Source organism: Physeter macrocephalus, unplaced genomic scaffold (assembly GCF_002837175.3).
Source record: "Physeter macrocephalus isolate SW-GA unplaced genomic scaffold, ASM283717v5 random_488, whole genome shotgun sequence".
NCBI classification, from domain to species: Eukaryota; Metazoa; Chordata; class Mammalia; order Artiodactyla; family Physeteridae; genus Physeter; species Physeter macrocephalus.
In genome coordinates, this window is record NW_021145774.1 from 28972 (window position 1) to 35287 (window position 6316).

The window sequence follows — 6316 nt, forward strand, 5'->3', positions numbered from 1 at the left end:
TCTCAAGCGCGTGTGTGTGTGTGTGTGTGTGTGTGTGTGTGTGTGTGTGTGTGTGTGTGTGTGTGTGTGTGTGTGTGTAGGAGCAGGGTGGTGGGTGGCTTCCGGCTGCTTCCAGCAGGGTTCACATCCTGCCCCAGCCCACCCCCAGGTTCTTCGGAGAGGCGCATCACCTCTCCTGGGGGGTGAGGGCAGCTGCTGGATGGAGAAGCAGAGGAATAGAAGGGAAAGGAAAGATGCTGAGCCTGGGAGAGGGGCCTGCCTCCCTCCTCCTCCTCCCTCTGGGATCACTCTCTCCTCTCCTTGAGATGTCAGAAACCTCTCTCTGTGGCTGCTGGAGAAGGGCTGGGAGCACGAGGCTTGGAAACCCATAGCGCCCTTCCCTACTGCCTGCCAGCCACCCTCCCTAGCTGCGGCAGAAGCTATAAAAAGCACAGCCCTTCAACAATAGGTGACATCACCCAGCGGCGGAAAGAACTGGATTCTGCCAGATGCCAGGGAGAGTTACAGTCCCCATTTCTCCCTCAGGAATGGGAGCCCCTTGGGAAAGGGCTTGGGTACCTTCCGTTGGCTCCCTGGAAGGATGGAGTTAGACTCCTGAGGACCTCCTCACGCTGTCGGGGAGGGGAGGCTGGGGGCGAGGGGAGGCTGATCCTGAGGGACACGGGGGATGGACATCACTGGAGATTTTTCAAGGGATGGGGATATGGAAAAGGAGCTGGGAGGGGGTGGAGGCTGGCTAGATCCCTTCAGTGTCCTCTGAATGTTGTGAGACAAGTCGAGGGCGGGGGAGGGGTGGCAGTGGGTGTGCAGGGCCTGCTGGGATATGTGGGCCTGGCGTGCTGCGAACAGCATCTCTCTGGGCCCCTTTGGTCTGATTCCCTCCCTAGCCCTGGTGTGTATCACAGTGCTTGGCACATAGTAGGTGTGCTGACTGATCTCTTAACCTTGGCTCTGGGTGTCATGTCTGATGTGCAGTAGGTTGGCCATGTGGTCTGGAGAGGCTCGAGGGAGGCCTGCCCATGGAGGGGGCTTTGGCAGAGGGGGGAAGGTCAGTCAGAGTGGTCCTGGCAGCCCTGACTGGCCTCCTCCCCCCACCTTGGGGGCCGCTGGTCCGTTGCTTTTGCAGCCCCCCCCACCAGGACCGGGGTGAGGATGCCCGGCTCCGTGTGCTCCACAAGGGCTTTGCACAGAGAGCACGCTGAGACCGAAACGCTGAGTGCTGGATGGATCTGAACTGTCAGCTCTTCCAGACTCTGAGCCTCAGTTTCCTCACTTAAAACTAGGGCTGTCGGTAGGTGCCCAGGGTGCTGGCTGGGAGTTAGGAGACCTGGGTTCCAGCCCTGTCTGGGATGTGACTCCCTGTGTGACCTTGGGCAGGGGCTTCCCCTGGGCCCTCAGTGTGCCCTTCTCCAGGAGGGGCATGGTTCCAGCCTCGGCGTGTCAGGGGGTGCTGACTCCAATGCCAAGATCCTTGGCCCTGAGGTTGGGGAGGGGCAGAGACCTGAGGGGCAAAGCGAGGGTTGTGAGCGGCTGCTTCTGGGCAGCTGGTCTGGCAGCCAGAGCAAGAGCTTAGTTCCTCGCTGATCTGTGACGTTATCCCCTTCTCTCTGGATCAGTGGCTCTGGGCCATCCTCTCTCTCCCTGTGCCTCTAAGCCTGGTGTCCTTTCTCTTTACACCCTGACATGTACCCAAGCCATACCCTTCTCTTGGGCGCTCCCCTTCTCTCTGCTGAGCCATATTCCAGCATTTGCCCAGCTTGTCTGGGCTCCATTTCCTCCACAAAGCCCCTGTGACCAACCCCCAGCCCCTTCCCTGACCCCCAGAGCGTGCAGTGTCTCCACACTGCATACGTGGTGTCCTGGCTCATGTTCGGATGGTTTGAGAAGCACAAGTCTCACTTCAAAGTTCAGCTGCTCACCCTGGTGTCCCAAGCCTTCTCTCTCTGATCCCAACCTCCCTTTGCAGCCGCCCCTCCTGCCCACTCCCCTCCCTGGTCACCACCCCAGGACCCCAGCCACACCAGATGACCCCGTCTTCCAAGCACACCACATGAACTCTGCTATGGTCTGAATGTTTGTCTTGCCCCCAAATTCATATGTTGAAATCCTAACCCCCAAAGCTGATGGTATTAGGAGGTGGGGCCTTTGGGGGTGGGCAATAGGTCATGAGGGTGGGGCCCTCATGAATGGGATTAGTGACCTTACAAAAGAGACCCCACAGAGCTCCACCCCTTCCACTATATGAGGACACAATGAGAAGAGAGCCCTTACCTGACCACGGTGTACACTGATCTCAGACTTCCAGCCTCCAGAACCACGAGCAATACATTTCTGTTGTTTAAAAGCCACTCAGTCTGTGGTACTTTGTTATAGCAGCCCAAGTGGACTAAGACATACTCCCTCCAGGCCTTTGCCTATGTCCTTTTCCTGGGCCTCCTAGAACATTTTCTCTGCTGTCAAAGTCCTGCTTCTCCAGGGTCTATTCAGCCCTCTAACCCCCTCTACCCTGCCTGTACCTCGGCCAAAAGTAATTCCTCTGTCCTCCCTGTGCACATAGCCCTCTGTTTGACCTTCTGTGGATGCAACAACTTCACTCTGCATCCTGAGACCAGCAGGCATAGTGCTAGGCACAGACCTCCTCACATGCTCATAGCAACTGCCTAAGGGACGTACGAGTATTATTGCTATAAAAAGAGGAGCAACACTGAGGCTCAGAGAGGGTACATAACATGCCCTTGGTCACCCAGCTAGTAAATGGTGAAGCTGAGATTCAATCCCAGGTCCAGCAGAGTCCACAGTCAAGCTGTCATTGAAGCCAGCATCCTAGGCAGGCACACTGTGGTCCAGTGTGTGTGAAGCTGAAGAGAGCCGCTTGGCTCGTGCGGTCAGGGCTGGGCCCTATGCTTTTCTTGAGCACACAGCATGGGCGTCTGGTTTATTAGCTTGGGTCCTGGAGGAGGTGGCGCCTGACTCAGGTGAAATAAGGTGCTGAGCTAGAACCCGGAAGGGCCATCAGGGCGAGTGACCCCTCCCACCCTCCCCCTGATTCAGGAAGTTCAGACCTGAGGTGGAGCCAGGACAGCCAGCAACTCTAAGAGCCCAGCCTAACCTGTCCCCCCACACCCAGATGGACACTGCCCTTCTCATTCCCAGCTGGCTCCCCGGTGAAATATGAGACACCGGGAGGGGCCTGAGGCTTCCAACACGGACTCCGTGGATTCCTGTCATCAGAAGACTTCATAGATCAGGAAGAGCATGGGCTCTGGGGTCAGCAGTCCTCCTCTACTCTCCAGTTCTGTGACCTGACCCCAGCCCTCAGCTTGGGGTGGCAATGCCTGTTGCACAGGGTAGCAGTGAGGGCTAATGGCGTATAGTGTGTCCAGCCCAGAGTGGCTGGAAAAGTCAGTGTAAGGCAGCCCTGAGTTTCAGGAGTGTTTGCTCTTCAATGACTAGTGACAGTGGCTCAACACTTCAGCACAGGTAGGGACGGAGTGGGCTGTGGTCGCTGACACTTCTTGGACTCCCTGCACCCAGAAGAGAACAATGGACAGCACCTCCAAGTGCCCTCTCTCCCACTGAGCCCAGTCCTAACCTATACTGACCACTGAGCTCTCCAGCCCCTACCAACTCCAGCTGCCTCCTTCTCAGCCCAGGAAGCAACCAGGGTCCTCATTGCCCTCTGGGTTTCCTCACTTGTCCTGGGCTCCACCACCTTGTGCTCATCCTCTGGCCTGTCAATTCTCTGACCCCTGGTCACTGTCTCCGTCTTGTTGAAGAAAGTAGCCAAACCTGATGGATCGTGCCCATCACAAGTTCTTGCCCTCCCTGCTCACATGGGCCCTGCCCTTGATGCTGCTGCTCTCAGGAATCCTCTTGGGTTGACTCAGGGCTTTGACCTTCAGGAGTTGGTCAAGCCCATTCTCTTAGCCCCTCCCCACCACTCCCTTTTATTAGGTACTGTGCCAGCTGACCTCCTCCATACCCCCTAATTTATTAACCAATGGAGACTATTTACTGTGACTCTCATTCATTAGTTGGGCTATATTCATTCTCTCATGTATTCATTTATCTTTCCATTCTATCCATCTATCCATTCACCTTCATCCAGTCATCTATTCATCCAATCATCCTTCCTCCTTCCATTCAACTATCTATCCATTATCCATCCATTTAGCCTTCTATCCATCAATGTAGTCATCCATACAAAAATCCATTCATCTAGTCACTCATCTAGCCATCTCTCCATCCGTCCATCCATCCATCCATCCATCCATCCATCCATCCATCCATCCAGATATCCATTCTATCGAATACCTACTATGTATTTACTACGTACTAGGCTCTGTGCTGGATGCTTGGGATTCAGAACCAAAAAGGCCATGCCTTCTATTCTCAGGAGCTCTCAGGCTGGTCTGGAAAGACAGGAGACATGAGCTCCAAAGTTCCTTCTAGTTCCAATATCCTGGGAGTCTGTGACCTGCACCCAGGCTATGCCAGTGGGCACTAGAGAGATGCTTGTGGCCTGATCTTCCTTCACCCGGGAACACCAGGGGCTGGAGCAGCACCTCCTCACCAGCTCAGCTGAGGCTCTGAAATCCCCCTCTTGCTTCCAGGCTGGGGTGTTGACATTGCTCAAGGGCAACTGAGGAAAGGCATGGGGCCCCTCTCCAGAAACACAGAGCCTGCTGCCAACACCTGACTCTACCTCCACGTATGAAAGTCAGCAGAGCCTGGGGAAAGGGTGGCTCGACAGTGGCTTCACATTTTACTCTCCCTGGATTCTTCAACTCCCCTCTCCAAACTCTCTGCCGCCTTTCTTCCCTCTATCTCATCCTTCCCACCTGTTCCTTCTTCCCTTTCCCTCCATCTCCTCTCTGTTCCCTCCTCTTCCTTTCCCTTCTCCTATTTCTTCTCTCTCCCCATTAAGTGGTGGAACACATGGTGTTCAAATCCTGGGCCACCATTTTGGGTCCTTGGATAAGTCATGACAATTCTCAGCCCAGTGTCCTTCCCTAAAACCGTGGCTCACAGAGGACAAAACTAGAGGGTATACTTGGCCAGCCTGCAAGAACAGGGCCTCTTTTCCTCGTGGCTCATCCATTTCTTCCCTTTTCCCCCTTCCTCCTTGTCCATATTCCTCTTCCTATCCTTCTCCTTTTGAGACTACAGATGAGTGCCGAATCACACACTTAATCTTTTTTTTTCTGATTCTCACCTACGAAGTCAACACCTCCAAATGAAATCATGCTAAAGGCACAAATAGTCCATGGATTCGCTCCCTCTATCCTCTTCCTAACTCCCCATCCTGGGGCTAGCTGGAGGGATGACAAAGAGAACAGAAGAAGGGCAAAGAAGGGAGAAGGAGGGAATTTAGGGAGGAAGGCCTCCAAGAAGAAGCAGGGAGGTGCCCCCATGCACCCACCCTCCCCAGGGAGCACCCCTCCTGCTCACCGACGTGTCCTCCGAGCACGAGGCAATGATGTTGTCGATGAAGGGGTTCCACTTGATGTCCAGCACGTTGCCCTGGTGACCACAGACCTTGGGGTAGTTGGGTTCAATCCTGCCCGTCTGCACAGGAGACAGAGAGAGAGAGAGAGAGAGAGAGAGAGAGAGAAAAGGGAATTAGTTTGATGGCCCTGGGGTGACTTGAAAGAAGAGCCTTTATCCTGGGCTTCTATACTGGACCAGAAGGTCCTTGAGGGCCCACTAATGTCTTTGGGTCCCTGCATCCGGCTGAGCCATATTGCTCTGTGGCTGCAATCTCCCGACACCGAATGGTCGTGGGGAGGGTCCCACAGCAGGGTGGTGGGTGGGGCCGTGCGTGTCCACATGACACCTGTGTGCAACTTAGAGAAAGGTGCCCCTTCCTCAAGTAAAAATGTTTAAAGTTAAGGTGTAACTATCCACCTGAACAACCAAAGCCTGGTGGGCAGCAGCCCTGGCAGTTACTGGGCCATGTGCCTGTACTCCCCGCTGCCTCTCGGGGCGGGTGACACAGCCAGGTTTGCATCAAGAGGAGGCTCTTCCCTGCTGCTCCGGGAATGAGCGGAGAGGCCTGAATCTCGGGGTCCACCCATACACTCTCATATGTTATCCTGCCTGGGATGTGAGCGGTGCCATTCCCAGATGTGGCATGCTTGTTCAGGGTGCATCTTAAAACACCCGTACCCAGTGCCCTGTGGCTGAAAGCATAGTCTTTGGAGACACACAGGCCTGTGTTTGAATCACAGCTCTGCCACTTTTTAGCCCGGTGGCCTTTGGAAAGTCATTGAGCCTCAGTTTCCTCATTTCTTTTTCTTTCTTTCTCTCTCTCTTT

The 6316-nt window shown here is 54.7% G+C and overlaps 1 protein-coding gene across 1 annotated transcript in view; it reads right to left on the minus strand.

Annotated features, from left to right (window-relative positions):
* Positions 1–5525, minus strand: part of CORO2B (coronin 2B) — a 26105-nt gene extending 20580 nt beyond the window's left edge. Inside the window, exon 1 of the mRNA XM_028485637.1 lies at positions 5452–5525. The gene's annotated coding sequence lies outside the window, so the exon portion shown is untranslated. The remainder of the gene's footprint in view (positions 1–5451) is intronic.
* Between the last annotated feature and the right edge of the window lie 791 nt (positions 5526–6316).